This window comes from Schistocerca cancellata, chromosome 9 (genome assembly GCF_023864275.1).
Source record: "Schistocerca cancellata isolate TAMUIC-IGC-003103 chromosome 9, iqSchCanc2.1, whole genome shotgun sequence".
NCBI classification, from domain to species: Eukaryota; Metazoa; Arthropoda; class Insecta; order Orthoptera; family Acrididae; genus Schistocerca; species Schistocerca cancellata.
Genome location: NC_064634.1, coordinates 44,714,180 through 44,732,989, shown reverse-complemented (window position 1 = coordinate 44,732,989; position 18,810 = coordinate 44,714,180).

The window sequence follows — 18,810 nt, the reverse complement described above, 5'->3', positions numbered from 1 at the left end:
AGTGCTTAGCGAAGTTTCCTTTTGAGCATGAGGCCCCGGTTTCAGTTCCCAGTTCGGTCGAAGATTTTCCCCCCTCTGATACTGGGTGTTTGTGTTCTCTTCATCATTTCGTAGAGAAGTCAAGAAGGAAACCTCAGTAGGCCGAACTATACGAGAAACGTCAGATAGTAGATTTTTACTCTCGCCGAAATCATAACAAAACTAAGAACCAATACAGAGATGTTGAGAGAAAATCTCTCTGCCCTGAAGAATAACATACTTACATGTGATTTTATGATAATGGTCATTCACCATAGTTAACTGATAGGCTTATCAATCACACTTTAACTATCATCGAATGCTATTAGTGCATTCAAGCAATATAGACCATTTTTACGATACTATTCCTTATTTTTCTCTTCGGTGATTAATATTTACGTCCGATTTTCGAATCAACGTATCATGTTTACACTTTCTTTTTAGATCCAACCAACCCGATTAATTTTAATATGAACTTCTGTTGACGGTACGGCTGTTTAATATTCACAACTCACCTAAAAAATGATCACTATTAGGCCACAGAATGCGATAATTTTATGCTATATTTTTATGTATGAGCGTTTAATGTTTACAATTAGATTTCGATGGACTCTCACTCTTAACACAAACAATCATTCTTTTTTTATTTAAGTGACATTTTGCATTATATTTGGTTCAAATGGCTCTGAGCACTATGGGACTTAACTTCTGAGGTCATCAGTCCCCTAGAACTTAGAACTACTTAAACCTAACTAACCTAAGGACATCACTCACATCCATGCCCGAGGCAGGATTCGAACCTGCGACCGTAGCAGTCGCGCAGTTCCAGACTGTAGCGCCTAGAACCGCTCGGCCACAACGGCCGGCGCATTATATTTTTGGTTGATTATTATTCACAGTTTCACATCAAAATGACACTTTTGTGCATATGTTCGTATATATTTTACTATTTAGGGTAACAGATATATTATGTGCTTTTGTTATCATATTATGCATTAGCAATTTTCGTAATATTTGCTTAATGAAGTGGAAACTAGTAGAACCTTGCATGGGGGCTTAATAAAATGCAATGCAAATACTTTTTTAATTTTCTGTCGCTGTATGTCCGATTACGCTGTTTCGTAAACGGCTGGCCCTGACTAGTATTATTACGCAATCTGACTGCATAGAACGACAACAAAGAATGAAATGAAAATTTTCGTTAACACAATTAATTAATTAAGTCCCCCGCAAGTATAAAACCTACGAAACCAAAGAACAAGTACAACTGTTCTGTGTGTGGGAGTGTGACCCAACGCACATCTGGCACGGTTCTTCTTCAACAAGACAAGAATTTTTAAATATCATTTATACTGACGTGATAAAAAAAAATTGGAAATACTATAATTGTGCAAGAAACCCAGAATTACACTCTAATACAAAAACACACGCCAGATGCTTTGTTGACTGAACCTGTAATGAAGCATTATTCAGGACACACAAATAATAAGAAAATAAAGAACAGTGGTTAGTTACCTTAATTTATATTGACGAAAAGCACTCAGGTCATTACAATACCTCCATTGGAACAACATCTACTATCTCTCCCATCACATAGCTGCATAAAACATCGAACAAACACTCACTACTACCCCATCTCATTCCAACTTCAGATACAAGCACTGTCCACCACAACTGCTCGGCAAGGACTGCCTGCCGCTACCTCTCAATGAGCACTGCCAGTGGAGGCGGCGGAACAATACTCTCTCTGGCGCGATTTTTGGCGCTGTGGCTCAGTGTAGCCACCTTTAATACAGTGTAGCCACCTTTCATATGCCCTTCCTCCACGGGCTAGAATTTGATGGTATTTTTGCCAGCATTGGTGGTGAAAATACCACCAAATTCGTCAAAAAAAAAAAGTACAGACAAAAATAAAAGATAATATTAATACGTAAATATCATATAACTAGATAAAATTTTGGCTTTGCACTGACCTTTCAATAGCCTAATATATAAAATACACTAAGCAATACAAATTCTTTCATACATGTGACTTTACATAATAGTTTACAGAAATATCATGTGGTTAAACAATTCAATCGATAACGTCAGCAATGACGAATATGAGCAGGTAAGAGTCTTATAACTTTTCACAAACAGTAATACACAAAAAATCAGTTAATACAAATATTCACAACAAGTAGTTCACAGTTCCAGCAGTAGCACCCAGCACTGTTGAATAGGTGCTGACAGCAATAAGTGACATCATCTCAGTAGAAGCAGTCCATCAGTGGCACCCAGCATTGTGGAACAGGTGCAGACTCCAACAGGTGACATCATTTCATTAGAAGCAGTCCATCAGTGGCACCCAGCAATGTTGAGTAGGTGCAGACACCATCAGGTGACATCATTTCAGTAGAAGCAGTCCATCAGTGGCACCCAGCAATGTTGAGTAGGTGCAGACTCCAACAGGTGACATCATTTCAGTAGAAGCAGTCCATCAATGGCACCCAGCAATGTTGAGTAGGTGCAGACACCATCAAGTGACATTATGTCAGTAGAAGCAGTTCATCAGTGGCACCCAGCATTGTGGAGTAGGTTCAGACTCCAACAGGTGACATCATTTCAGTAGAAGCAGTTCATCAGTGGCACCCAGCAATGTTGAGTAGGTGCAGACACCAAGAAGTGACTTCATTTCAGTAGAAGCAGTCCATCAGTGGCACCCAGCAATGTTGAACAGGTGCAGACACCAACAAGTGACATTATTTCAATAGATGCAGTCCATCAGTGGCACCCAGCAAAGTTGAGTAGGTGCAGACAGCAAGAAGTAACATCATTGCAGTAGAAGCAGTCCATCAGTGGCACCCAGCAATGTTGAGTAGGTGCAGACACCGACAAATGACATTAAACAACTATCACTGATCACACTGTTCCTCAGCACAAATTAAACATGTCCTAGTGGCACCAATCATGTAGAAAAAGTACAAGTAACAGTCCATAATTTCATCATCACTAATTAGACAGTTCAAGCATGAACAATAGTTTGAATGCACATACAAATGCTTTTACAATGCTCTTACACTAAACATACAAATCATAACAAACACACAAATGATATCAGATAATTGTCATATTACTATTACAAATACACAAACATCAGTAAACCTATAATATTTATGGGTGTCAGTGCAAGCCACTACAAACAAATAAAATAATATTTAGGAGATAGGTGGGTAGGATTAGGAAAGGAAAACACACAAAACACACTCACTCATCTTTCATCCACATTAAGTACTACTGTGTAATTGTATAGTGTTAACTGTCTGAATCCACTTCTGTCAAATTTCATGTTCATCATGTGTATCAAGGAGTAGTGGCAGCAATGTATAACAGTCAATAATAGTTAAGTCAACGTCATAGTCATCATGTCAAGACCAATGTTTGCCAAGCCAGATCAAAATGTACTGTTACTGAACAACTGTCAGTGTGCCAAGATATGCAACTTCCTCTCTCCAAAAAAAAAATTACCTACTGCTTAGTGATTTAACAAAGTGTGTGTAGACAATCTTCCTTCCATTTTAGTGTTCTAGTCTGCTATCTTCATCCTCCTTGTTCCATATAGACCAACAACAAAAAAAAAAAAAATGCACCTCACTTACTTTACCTCTTATACACCATACTCCAATCAACTTCATACAATCTCAATACCTCCATAATACCTTTTCAATACGTCGATACATATAAACCTTATTGCCAGTATCATTTACCTTACCTCTTGTCCACAAAAACTCCAATATTACCAATATCATTTCACTTCCATAACAACTCTTTCCTCAAGTCAGTTTCGTCGAACAAGTACAGATAAAATCCTAATGCAAACCTCCTCATCCCATACAATCCGAAGACACACTGTCAACACACAACCTCTGTGTAATCCATGTGACCAAAATCTTCTACTCATTATGAATTATAAACAAAAGAAATGCATACATGACCTCTAACAGACTTAGTTCGAATAACTCTCAGTAATTAAGTACGATTACGGAGTGTGAATGATGCTAATATTTCACAGTGTGTACACCACTTCAAGAATTATGGCAAACAGAAGCAAACATGTGGAGTATTTCTTGTATCAAGTGTCACTTCCTATTTCAATTGCTCACGAAAAATGCAGTATAATAACTGTGTTGGTATGTCATGTCGTTAGCTTCCTTCCTATTGGCATACATTTATACAGCTTTCATAAAACCTCCAGCTCATGTGACTTCTATGATGTTTCTTGTACTAAGGTCGCTCGTCGAATTACTGCAGTTCATTTTCTTATGTTAAAATATAAAGCACTGAGCGTAAGCAAAACAAGCAACAGCGAGTAAATATACCAGTAGTGAACAGAATGTCAACAAGTGGATGCAGCACAATTTCTATAACGAGGCTTCGCCAAGCGAACAATCCGTAACCCATACCACATCGTAACCCACACTCCATGTCCGTACACTGTACATCAGCATTGCTATATACCAAATTAAAGTATAGTTATGACAACAAGCAGAAATGTGTAAATGTGCAATCCATACACATAGCAGTAAACATATATCTTACGTACTAAACAGGTCATTAGCATCGTATCTTAATAAGTAAACATGAAGGCGCAAGCAGATAAATCACAAAGTATAACTTACATACCTAACCACATCAGCACAATTAATCAGGTGACAATTATAATTTAAATAAATAGGCACAGCAGGCACATAATTAAAAAATATGACATCAGTGAAAAAGCATAGCAGCCAAGCGATGCATAATATACACAAGTTACAACTCAGTTCATTAATAATCACTGTCAAAATCAGTTAACGTACGCGAGCACGTCGCTTCACAAGTAATTTCATTGAACATGTAATTAGCACAAAGTATGAATCACGTAATCGCGAGCAGCAAATTACGTCTAAAGTACGTACCTAAGTGGAAATATGTTACCTGAAAAATAAACTCAATTAATAATTACCTTTTTAGTTTATTACTTTCTTCTTCGAAATGACATTTTCCCTGAAATTTTCTCGATAGCAAGTCGTCTTAACGTCGGACACGCACAGAATTTACCTGAAGTTCTTAAATATTTTACAGAACCGTATCCTGAAAAATACTGAATGTTAATAACAGAATTCATCAAGTCACTATAGCTTTATACTGATTTTAATCGGAGAAATTAGACTGTGTATTTATTTAAGGCTGTCAGTGCATTCGCACTGAGCGCTCGATCAGCTGTAGGCGCGTGACGCAGAAAGCAATTGTTTGCGGTCAACGACTGCCCTGTGCGGCGCGCAGACTTGACTGTTGCTTTGAGTATATGCCGCCGCCAAAACACAGCGCGGTATCCTTGTACTCTCCGTGTGTTTACATACAACTGTTAGTTTCTCAAAAGTATGTCATTCTACAAAAAATTTTCAAAAGTATATCATTCCACTAAAATTTTAACGTTAGATATATGATGTATTCCCTTAGAGCGTCGTGATTTAAGAGTTTCTACTTCGACAGTGTTATCATGAATAATTTTGCGAATTCTATATGGACCGTTATAAAGCAGAAAAAATTTCCGACACAAGCCTTTTCCTTTGTGAGACAAACGATGAGCCTTAATTAACACCTTCTGACCAACTGACAAGATTTTTAAACGACCAGGACGCTTTGCTGATTTCACTCTTCTAGCAGCCGCAGATGCAATATTTTGTAGAGCCAGATTGACAACTTCAGACTGCCGCAGTTTCCGTGAAGGCGGAAAAGGAACGATTTCAGAAATGCGATTTGTCGGTGCTTTGTTTTTTAATATCAGTATAGGTGGTAAAGAAGTTGAGTCGTTAGGAAGTTCATTCAGAATGTTTTGAAAAGTATGAAGATACTGATCCCACGTTCTGTGATTCTGATGACAATAAAGACGACACAATTTATTGATTTCCTTCATCCATCTCTCTGAAGCGTTAGATTGAGGGTGAAAAAGTGAAATGAAAGTTGGTTTAATTTTACGACGCTGTAGAGTACGAAGCCAAATTTTAGAACGAAACTGTGATCCATTATCTGATATAACCTTATCAACATGACCCACTTCTTTAAGAAAATGGTTAATGAAAGCATTAGATACTGAACGAGCTGTTGCTTTGCGTAACGGTGTAAAACACACATATTTTGATGTCAACTCCACTGCTACGAAAATGTACGCAAAACCATTAATAGATCGTACCACTGGACCGAACAAATCAACTGCAGCCATGTCCTTTAATTTTGCTGGAATGATAAGAAACAACGGTGCTCTGTGAGAAATAGTTGGCGGCTTTTGACATAATTTGCATAAACGAGGTGTGGCCAAATCGTCCAATCTAACAAAACATCTAAGAAAATTACAGACGCCAAGGAAACTACGAACATCACGTTTTGTGGTAGGAACAGCATAATTACGAATAGCGTCTAATTTTTCTGGATCAGGAAGAATACCTTCTGTAGAAATAATGTGACCGAGAAATTTCACCTGAGAACGACCAAATTCAGATTTTTTCTAAGTTCACTGTAATGCCAACTCTTGCAAAGATACGTAATAATGAATCCAAAATTTTGTTGTGCTCACTCCAAGAACGTTTAGCAATAAGAATGTCGTCAACATATGAAGTACTATTGTTACGAAGATAAATTGGTAAAATTTCATTTAAGCTACAAATGAATGCTGCTGAAGATAAAGTCCAAACGGTAATTTACGAAATCACATTTAGGTAAATAGTCATATCCGGTTATTGTTTACTTACTCACTAGATAGATTGATAGTAGAAGAGTTGTTTCGATAGATGCAAAGAATAGTGAAAGAGTAGGCAGCGGTACAGAAAACTAAAAGAGAAATAGCACCACTACAGCTCGGGGCCCTATGCTCGCTACGGCACATATTCACTTAAGAGTAGTGAATCCCCTGAGGACTTAAATAGCTGCACATAATTTCTAGTTTGTAACTTAGTGGCAAATTTAGCGGAAGTGCGTACGTAAATTGATCTAACCATGAACATGGATGTATCTCATTCTTAGAATTTCGGAAGATCTTAAATTTCCGAACAGTCAAAAAGTGTTTATAGTCAAAGTTTTCGCCTCGTGGCGACAAAGACCTACCGCGTCTGTCCCAGTCCGAATGTCGATTATTGTCAAGTTCGCGCGCCTGGCGCTCTCTTGTTGCATCTCGTAAATGAAACAAATTACTTTCTTCAAACCCTTCTGCTATCTGTGATTCTAAATTCCTTCTGCTGTCTTTTCCTACGATTTCGCCTTCAATTTGTTTGACTTGCTTTCGTAATGCCTCCACTTCCCTTTTAACGCGTTCATTAAATTTTCCCTGATTTTCAACATGTTTATTTATGCTCTGGTACTCTTCGGTTTCTGAAAATGGCAATGGAGCTGTGTCATCTGATACTCTGTCCCCATTCAAACTAAGATTTGTCAATTTATCTGAAATCTCCTCCACTCTTTCCGATAAGTCACCTATTTGTTCTTTTTGTTTATTTACGTCTTCCGTAAGTGTCGCGACTCGGGTTTCAGTATTAACACATTTAGTAGTTAACTGTTCATACTGTTGTGTTAGGTTATTTAATCTGTCATCTGGTACGGATTCCTCGATTCTCTCAAATATTTCTTCCTTATCTTTTGCACGTTGTAAATTTAACTCTGAAAATTTCTGTACTATCACGCGATCTCTTTCCTCCTGTTCTCTATCCTGTTCCCTTTGTCTAATCTCTACTGCAATTAATCTATTATTGTGAGAATTCAAAATCGGTTGTACTTCTTCTCTGATTTCTTTCTTTAATTCATCTTTCATATTTTTGAAACATGTCCCTATTCGTGAATCTAACCGTGTTTCCATTGTTTCCATCTCTGTTTCTAGCCGTGTTGCCACCGTTTTCAATTCAGATCCTAACTGTGATCCCAATGAGTCTAACCGTGTTTCCATTGTTCCCATTTGTGATCCCAGTGAGTCTAACCGTGCTTCCATTGTTCCCATCTGTGTTTTTAATTCAGATCTAAACTGTGTTTCCATTCGTGCTCCCAAATTTAATATAGCACCCATCAACTGCTCCATATCAGCCGGTTCGAAATTCTTTTCGCCCCTAACATTTCCCACAAAACCAGTTTCCCTCGTCATAGCTGTAAAGCTATCTGTGTTCGATACTGTTCCAGAATCTTCTATCGTTACTCTCGTATTCTGTGAATTTTCTGATTGAGAAAAACCTTGAACTGGTTCCGGACTATTTTCCCGACTTATTACATTGTTTTCCACTTCATTATCCATCATACTGTTGTCCTGTGTTGGCGAGTTCGCCATGTCAACAATTTCGTCATTCTCACTATTCATCATTTTTGCCTTTTTCATTGATCGCGTAATCATTTACAAAATATCCAAAACTCGTCACTATATGAAAATTACACACAATGACACTTTATCATCAACAATATCATTCACACGAAATGTTTCCCTCAAACACGATTAACGAACAATTGAAATAATTGCACTAAATTGTCAAACGCGTATACAAGACAACAAAGAAAAAATTATGAGAAAAAAAATACCATTAGAAGAATGACAATTACCAAATCTACACATGCAAAATAGACTACAATTACTAAACTACAAATTACTACAACAATACTACTGTCTACTATTTTTACAATCAGAAGAATTCCAAGGGACGATCCGAAGCAGCGGTCGCCACGTGCATGGGGGCTTAATAAAGTGAAATGCAAATACTTTTTTAATTTTCTGTCGCTGTATGTCCGATTACGCTGTTTCGTAAACGGCTGGCCCTGACTAGTATTATTACGCAATCTGACTGCATAGAACGACAACAAAGAATGAAATGAAAATTTTCGTTAACACAATTAATTAATTAAGTCCCCCGCAACTATAAAACCTACGAAACCAAAGCACAAGTACAACTGTTCTGTGTGTGGGAGTGTGACTCAACGCACATCTGGCACGGTTCTTCTTCAACAAGACAAGAATTTTTAAATATCATTTATACTGACGTGATAAAAAAAAATTGGAAATACTATAATTGTGCAAGAAACCCAGAATTACACTCTAATACAAGAACACACGCCAGATGCTTTGTTGACTGAACCTGTAATGAAGCATTATTCAGGACACACAAATAATAAGAAAATAAAGAACAGTAGTTAGTTACCTTAATTTATATTGACGAAAAGCACTCAGGTCATTACAATATCTCCATTGGAACAACATCTACTATCTCTCCCATCACATAGCTGCATGAAACACCGAACAAACACTCACTACTACCCCATCTCATTCCAACTTCAGATACAAGCAGTGTCCACCACAACTGCTCGGCAAGGACTGCCTGCCGCTACCTCTCAATGAGCACTGCCAGTGGAGGCGGCGGAACAATACTCTCTCTGGCGCGATTTTTGGCGCTGTGGCTCAGTGTAGCCACCTTTCATACAGTGTAGCCACCTTTCAACCTTAGGTGAAATTTTATTTCCCATAGTAACCATATACATATTTTTAAGTAATTTTTCATGGATGAAAGTTTTTGTGAGTAATATGTACTGATTTATGAACATAATTAGTGTGAATATCAAGTTCTTCCTTCTTCATTAAAGAAAAAAAGAACTTCTCTTTGAGAGAGGGCAGTGTGACCACCAAATGATATCAATTTTTCCGCTCTTGCCTCTTGAAAAGGAATGAACGTTTTGTCAACCTGGGCACATCATTGCTTTGTTTGTGAAACTTTCGATGATGTGTGCTAATAGCAGTCACCTGTAATTAAATAAATGCAACATCATCTAACAGCCTTCAGCCACACGTCCAGCTTTAAGTGTAACTTAGTCAAGTCGTTTCCCCATGAATGAACTTGTGTTGAGATTTGTATTTTGTTTATTTTTTTCTGGTTGCCAAAGATACCCCTTTGTCTCCTATCATCATTTCAGCTGATAAGGCGTATCTTGTAACTAAATATGCTGATAAGACCGGGATAGGTGATTTGAATTTTGCTAGTTATGTCCCACTGTCTTTTTTTTCCCAATGCAACATCTCTTGAGCAAAATTTTAGTGTGAGTGGGGCTCGATGAAAAGCTTCCATCCGTTTCAGCTGTTCGCTTTCCAGTCGTAATGATATGTACGGTGGCCGAGCGGTTCTAGGCACTACAGTCTGGAACCGCGCGACCGCTACGGTTGCAGGTTCGAATCCTATCTCGGGCATGGGCGTGTGTGATGTCCTTAGGTTAGTTAGGTTTAAGTAGTTCTAAGTTCTAGGGGACTGATGACCTCAGAAGTTAAGTCCCATAGTGCTCAGAGCCATTGGAACCATTTGATATGTACGAGTAGACTCTTTTTCAAGTAATCTCGTCAAGCTTCCATTGCACGAAGAGTAATAAGAACATCATACACCGGCTGGTTATATTTAAAGTGCACCTAGTCGCGAAGGTCCTGTGTGGGCTGTAATTATCGTGCGGCAGTGAAACTCGGTAGACATGCTAATGCGTTAATGCGGAACCGATTTGCACTGGCAAAAAATTAGTTCCAGTTTTGGCCAGGAACAGCAAATCTGGCACTGTACAGCTTCTCTTCAATGCTTCCAGTGCTCATATTGAACAAACTGTTTAAGCAGTGGTTAATAATAAAATCGACATTACGCCTTTCTGCCCATGTCCCGTTTCTAACCTACTACAAACCGAAATATTTCTATACGTCTTTCTTACATTCACAGCGCTAGATTTGCAGCCGTTGGCCAAGATTGAACTATTTTTTTTCCAAACTAAATCGGTTTCCCTTTATGGTACTATACCATCTACCAAGATTCGCTACCATACGGTAATTACAGGCCACACTGGACCTGTGTAAGTAGATTCACTTTAGTTATAACCACCCAGTACTTCAGCCAGAGCCCAAGCCCAGTTAGACAACAGTTTATGACTGAAGCGGTGCAGCGTAGGTAGATTGGCAATTCCTGAAAAATTGAAAGGCAATGATGTTAGGCAGTGGTTCGGAGAGTGTAACTGGATCGACATTACACCTGCTCTCGCCTCTGTTCCTCCATAAACGAAACAAAGGATGGAGGCTGTATAAACAATAGCCCGCCGGACGAAATTGCTTCCGCGTTGCAAACAGGACCCGTTACTGCCCCGCTGCGTTAGCTCACTCATGAAATATCTGAGTCGTCATATCTGTGATGACGCCATACAGGTGTGACTCTCCAAACCGCTAGCACGATCACACAAACAGTTATCCATAGCATGTCCTCAGCGATCGGTATAATCTCAGTTTTCCGCTGCCACATACACAAAGAAACCTAATATGTTAAACTGGATTTTACAAATTTGATGAAGACTGGGTGAAATTTTTGTATGAACTCATTCCGCTTTAAGCTGTTAAGACATCATTTATTGTCTTCAGTTAAAAATTCCAGGCTGAGACGCCTTGTGAATCTCTATCGCTTTTCTATACAAGCGCGCATGATAATGGGATGTTCGTGCTAGAATGCTTATCTCATTAAATTTAATTTCGTGGTTCCCCTCTCGAAAAACATGCTCAGCTACGGCAAACTTTACGATGTGTCCTTTTATTTTCGGCTGAGCGGGTGTTTACACTTCTTTTCATTGTTCCAATATATACTTGACCACAACTGCATGGAATTTTGTATACCCCAGGTGTTGCTAGGGGGTGTCGGGCGTCTTTTGCGGTTCTTAAATATTCCTTAATCTTCTTGGTGGGTCTGAATGTCGTTTAGATCCCATACCTGACCAGAACTTTCCCGATACGGTCCGTGACTTTACTAATGAACGGTAGGAAAACTTTTCCAGTAGGTGACGGTTGTTGCTCTTGACTTCTGGCTTCTTTACTTCTTTGCTGGAGGGCTCGATCAATTTCCTTGCTGGTATATCCGTTTTTCATGAAGGCTGACCGTAGGTGATTTAATTCATCTTGCAAGTAAGCCGGCTCGCAGATTTTGTTGGCTCTGTCCACCAAGGTTTTCATGACACCGCTTTTTTGCTTAGGATAATCGTTTGATTCCTTGTGGAGGTATCGATCCGTGTGAGTGCTCTTTCTATATACCTTGTGACCCAGCGTCCCATCCACCCGTTTAATTACCGACACATCCAGGAAATTGAGTTGACAGTTTCTCTCTTTCTCCATCCTAAACTGTATCTTCGGGTTAATACTGTTCAGATGCACCAAGAAGACATCCAGCTCTTCTTCACCAAGAGTCCACACTACAAATGTATCATCAACATAGCGGTACCATTTAGTTGGCTTTTTACTGGCAGTCTGCAGCGCTCTCCATAAATAAATTGGCAACAGCTGGGCTGAGAGGGCTTCCCATCGCCACCCCGTCGACCTGTTCGTAAAACTCGTTGTTGTACTGGAAATAAGTTCTCGTCAGGCAGTGTTTATTGCTCTAAGTTTTTTTATTGTGGACCTGCTGCATGTTTTATGTCACAGTAGGACGTTATGCAGTGAATTGGCAGATAGTATGCTTCCCACTATTTTACTTTAGTACATAAGCTTATTTCGGCCTTATTCCTTTCATCAGTACATGTCCTGACGTTGTACGCGGACGTTTCTCAACTTGGCTAAACTATTACGGCTGTCTGGAGTTCTTGGATGTAATAAATATTTTTTTTTCAATAACGTTTTGAAGTTGTTCATCGAGTAAACAACTAGCTGTCAAACTTGAATTTCTACGACTATCAAACAATAAAAAACGTCTGTTAATATAGGTTATCCGTCATGAGATGACTGCAATCTAATTAAAAAGAATTACACCAGACGCGTTTCGCTTTTATTTACAAAGCATCTTCTGTGGTTATTGGTGTTTCTTTACATAACCTGCTCCTATCTTCTTGCTAGCTGTGGTTAGTGTCGACAGGCTTCATTTCTCATCTGGACTTGGCAGTTTTCGGCATTCTGCAGTATTTCCTGGCTCTGAGCACTATGGGACTTAACATCTGAGGTCATCAGTCCCCTAGAACTCAGAACTACTTAAACCTAACTAACCTAAGGACATCACACACATCCATGCCCGAGGCAGAATTCGAACCTGCGACCGTAGCGGTCGCGCGGTCCCAGACTGAAGCGCCTAGAACCGCTCGGCCACAGCGGCCGGCAATATTTCCTGCGCTGCACTATTTACAATTGACTTTCTTAACTGTTTTTCATTCTTCACTGCCACAGTGCTTATCTTCTCTTCAACAGTGGGAAGCAAGACGGTGCTTAAAACATCAATGTAGGCCTGTGCTGGGACAGTGCCACGCAAAATAACAAGGGGTGCAAGCCCCTTCCATGTAAAACACAACCACACCATAACACCACCGCCTCCAAATTTTACTGTTGGCACTACACACGCTATCAGATGACGTTTACCGGGCATTCGCCATACCAACATCCTGCCATCGGATCGCCACAATGTGTGCCGTGATTCGTCACTCCACACAACGTTTCTCCACTGTTCAATAGTCCAATGTTTACGCTCCTTACACCAAGCAAAGCGTCGTTTGGCGTTTACCGGTGTGATGCGTGGCTTATGAGCAGCCGCTCGACCATGACATACAAGTTCTCTCACCTCCCACCTAACTTTCATAGTACTTGCAGTGGATCCAGATGCACTTTGGAATTTCTGTGTGATGGTCTGGATAAATGTCTGCCTATTACACACTATGACCTTCTTCAACTGTCGGCGGTCTGTCACTCAACAGACAAGGTCGGCCTGCACGCTTTTGTGCTGTACGTGTCCCTTCATGTTTCCACTTCACTATCGCATCGGAAACAGTGGACCTTTAGGACTGTGGAAATCTCGCGTACAGACGTATGACACAAGTGACACCCAATCACCTGACCACGTTCGAAGTCCGTGAGTTCCGCGGAGCGCCCCCTTCTGCTCTTTCCCGATGTCTAATGGCCACTGAGGTCGCTGATATGGAGTACCTGGCAGTAGGTGGCAGCACAGTGCACCTATGTTTTTGGGGGTGTCCGGATACTTTTGATCACATGGTGTAGTCTTCCTGTTGCAATTCATTGGTCATTTCATTTCTTACTGTTCCTGTTTGCCTCTGTACTTCGTCCTCTAACTATGGTGCTGCAGTCAGACTCAGTACTCTGAACTTACTGTTACATCAGCTATTCAGTACGTATCGTTCTCAGGTTGTACTTATTGATTCCAAGGGTGTCACCAATGTAAACAGGTATATTTGTACGTGGGAAATGGTATTTTGCTACGGCATATCCCAGCGTTTCACACCCAACGTGTCGTAAATACGTCAGATGTGTCGCGGGGTTTTTATGTTTATTCTTAATAATAGCATGTTTTCTTCCCTGCCTTATGAATATGTTTATATGTTCCTATTCAAGACTCTTACATAAGAAATTTAAAAATTTGTATCTCATAGTCGTTCCACAATAAAAAAGGAACGTATTGTATGTACTTTATGAGTTTGCTTTTTTTAGTATAGGAAAGAAATTACATGCAGGGATGTAACAAAAGTTTGGAATGTACTTTGGTGTGCCACAAAGGAAAAGAACTTTAGAAACGCGGGTTTAGCCAACAACGCTAATCGAAAGGCACGAGTCTTTCAGAATTCCATATTATAGAGCTTTGTCTGATAGTTCTAGATATTTGCAGGTTCTGGATAATTTGCGACGAGGGAAAGGTATCACAGTAGAACTTGCACACAGTCGGGCCGAAACAGTTCCTTTACGCCCAGAAGGTGTGGATTAATTTGGTCAATGCCTGTCAGCTGGCGCCTAGACAACTTCCAGATTTCTGATGCTCCTCCGCAAGCGAATTTGTGTAATAACGAATCAGTGTTTCCACATGCACTGCCTGACAAAAAATCTGAAGCACCTAGAAGGGGAAGAAACGAAATGAAACTTCACGAATTAGGATATGTGATTTTATTTAGGTGATTACAAAATCGAGTCAAATTTACAAAGAACTTGGCAGTACGAGCCCATATATCAGTAGGACGTTGCACCCCTACTGGCATGGATGTGTGCAGTGATTCGCTGAGCCGTTATATCCTCTTCTAAGGCTAGCTGGCTCACAACTGTTGGCACTGAAGCGCAGCTGACGTCCGAGCCGGTCCCACACGTGTTCCATACGGGCCACGAGAATACATGAGCATGACACCAATTGAGAGACACGTGTCATATGTGGATGAGCATTGTCCTGATGGAAAATGGCACCGCGGTACTGTCGCATGAGAGGTAACATATGAGGAAGCAGGACGTACGTGACGTAGCGTTATGACGTCAGAGTTCCGTCAATCACTAGCAATCGCCAGCTGAAGTCATACACGATGGCTCTCAACATCGTGACGCGAAAAGTAAAACCGCTGTGCCTCTTCGAATCATTCGAATAATGTGTAAAGAAACTGGTTCTCTACTTCTGAAAAGAAAAAAAACGTTTTAAATAATAAAACATGGCCTTTAGAAGGAATCTGACTACCCCTGTTAGTCATGGACGAAGAAAAAAAATTGGCATAGTCTTTGTCAGAACGTGCAGAATCTTATGTGGGGCCAATAAGACGTCAATTTTAATCTAAATATGGTATGCCAATGTTTACATAATAAAAAAATAAATTAGGTAAATCAGTACAATTAATATATAGATGCGATAAATCACTTTAACGGGGGCCAAATGAACAATTAAAGTCAATATAATTCCAGTAAATCTGCAAAAGTAAAAAAAAAAAAAATATTGTAGGGGCCTACATAGACATCGCGCATCTGCTAGATGCCCACGAAATACGTAATTTTGTTTTGACGCTGACAGCCAATGAGAAAATAGGTGCAAAAATACTATTGGTCAGTTTTCAAGCAGTAATGGCGGACAGCATCAGCTGGTAACATACGTAATTTTACTGCACAAAAAATAAAATATGTACTCCCTCCAAAAGAAGTTACACACAAACATTTAAATAAAATTATGATGAGCAGAAAAATGTCTGAGAAGAATTTTGAAAGAAAATTATTAACTTAAGTTTAATTTGGCGGGTTTTCAACACTGTCAACAAGACGAAATAATGGAAAGAATATTTATTGAAACTAAACAAAATTGAACCTTGATATTGTGACAGTATTTTCAAAATAGATAATTTAACTGCAATTGTCTTTAATTTTGAAATGAGAGAGAGCGTAATAATTTTAATGTCTTAACTGTTGCTGCAGGCAGTGCGATGACGTCAGCGGTGGTCCGCGCGGACGACGTGTGAAGTTAATCCTGGTTCGTGGCGTGAAGATAATGATGGATCCTCCTGTTTCATTAATATTTCAGTTACGACGGTGGTCCACGTCTCCGTTGTAGCCGGATCAGCTGGCAGCACTGGCGCGATAGTAATAGTTCCAGTGTGTGCGTTGTCGTTACGCGCGCGACGTTTTATTATTAAAAGTTTATTAACCACGCGGTGCGGGTAGGTCGGAATTATGCAGTCTCTTTAATATTTACGATATATAGCCGGTTAATGCCAATTCTTCGCACAGTTCTTTCACTGTGTTGCCACAGGAAAACAGTCACATATGTTTATCACTATAACGGTCCGTTAAACATCAGTTCAATTTAAGTCGTCGTCTTTAAGACAGTTTGGATGATTTAATAAATGTTTCTTGATCAAATCACAGCACTGTTCTTTTACTTAACATTTTGGTCTGTTCCACTTTCACGCAATTCTAACAGTTAGTGACTCCACACGACAATGGTGTCTGGTTCACGGCTAATTGTCACAAGTTCACACAGTATGTAAAATCGTCACCGCAAACACTCGATATGCTTTTCAGGTTTTACTGTTCACTTAATAATGCACGATCTCCTATTAACACAGCGGACGCACTGTAATTAATAGTTCCTCCGCGTATCACCGTCTTTCACGCCGAACTTTGCCACGTTTCTCCACCCGCGAACCGGCCACGATACCATAACAACTCTCTATCGATAGTCGTTCGCTCTCTTTCCGACACAGTACTTCTCCTAGCCTAACCAAAGATTTACAAAGCATATAAAACCAAAACAATCACATTCGTACAATATAAAATATCAAACAGTAGCAAAAAGAATGAAGAAACAATGTGACGTATTAACAAATAAAGAATAGTTGAAATGAATGATACATACGTACTATGACAAGGTAATGCACAAAGAAAAAAAATGGTATATATTGCCTGTCAAATATCAATTGCATATATATATATATATATATATATATATATATATATATATATATATATATATATATATAATCTGTTTGATTGAGTATTCCCTAACTGTGTGTCATATCATTAAATATAATTTGCAAAATTGCAGATTACCACATCATATTGTCTGTGTTCTTTGACATGAATTGGTTTAATTTGTCACAATATGGTCACTATTTAAAATTTCATGGGCTGACATATGTATATATAAAGTTTATCGTCTTACCATCTCATTAACATCTGACCCTGTTCAGTAGTTATAGGTCATATCCTGATTCTCACAAAATTATTTATTTACAAATGGGGGTTCTCTCCAGGTCGCCACCGTAATCACTGACAATGTTCATCCTTGGTAGTTCATCGCTGAACACAATGTGACGCCATTCGTCAGCATCTCATGCTTCCTGATCACAGCACCACTCCGTACACTGGCGTTAACGGCAGCCTACGCTTGGGTTGGTAACTTGCTGGTCCGGCTGCTGCTAGTGTCCGACCAGTAGGGTTGGGTTGTTTGTGGGAAGAGACCAAACCGCGAGGTCATCGGTCTCGTCGAATCGGGGAAGGACGGGGAAGGAAGTCGGCCGTGCCCTTTCAGAGGAACCATCCCGGCGTTTGCCTGGAGCGATTTAGGTAAATCACGGAAAACCTAAATCAGGATGGCGGGACGCGGGATTGAATCGTCATCATCCCGAATGCGAGTCCAGTGTGCTAGCCACTGCGCCACCTCGCTCGGTCCGACCAGTAGGGCGGGGTGACACAGAACATTGCAAGGCCTGCATTATTTGGTCTCTGGTGGCATGCGGGGATCTGAAGCGGTTACGATGTGCTCGGTGCACGATACGGGCCACTGCCACATCTGAAGGTAACACACATATACACTCATGGAAATTGAAATAAGAACACCGTGAATTCATTGTCCCAGGAAGGGGAAATTTTATTGACACATTCCTGGGGTCAGATACATCACATGATCACACTGACAGAACCACAGGCACATAGACACAGGCAACAGAGCATGCACAATGTCGGCACTAGTACAGTGTATATCCACCTTTCGCAGCAATGCAGGCTGCTATTCTCCCATGGAGACGATCGTAGAGATGCTGGATGTAGTCCTGTGGAACGGCTTGCCATGCCATTTCCACCTGGCGCCTCAGTTGGACCAGCGTTCGTGCTGGACGTGCAGACCGCGTGAGACGACGCTTCATCCAGTCCCAAACATGTTCAATGGGGGACAGATCCGGAGATCTTGCTGGCCAGGGTAGTTGACTTACACCTTCTAGAGCACGTTGGGTGGCACGGGATACATGCGGACGTGCATTGTCCTGTTGGAACAGCAAGTTCCCTTGCCGGTCTAGGAATGGTAGAACGATGGGTTCGATGACGGTTTGGATGTACCGTGCACTATTCAGTGTCCCCTCGACGATCACCAGTGGTGTACGGCCAGTGTAGGAGATCGCTCCCCACACCATGATGCCGGGTGTTGGCCCTGTGTGCCTCGGTCGTATGCAGTCCTGATTGTGGCGCTCACCTGCACGGCGCCAAACACGCATACTACCATCATTGGCACCAAGGCAGAAGCGACT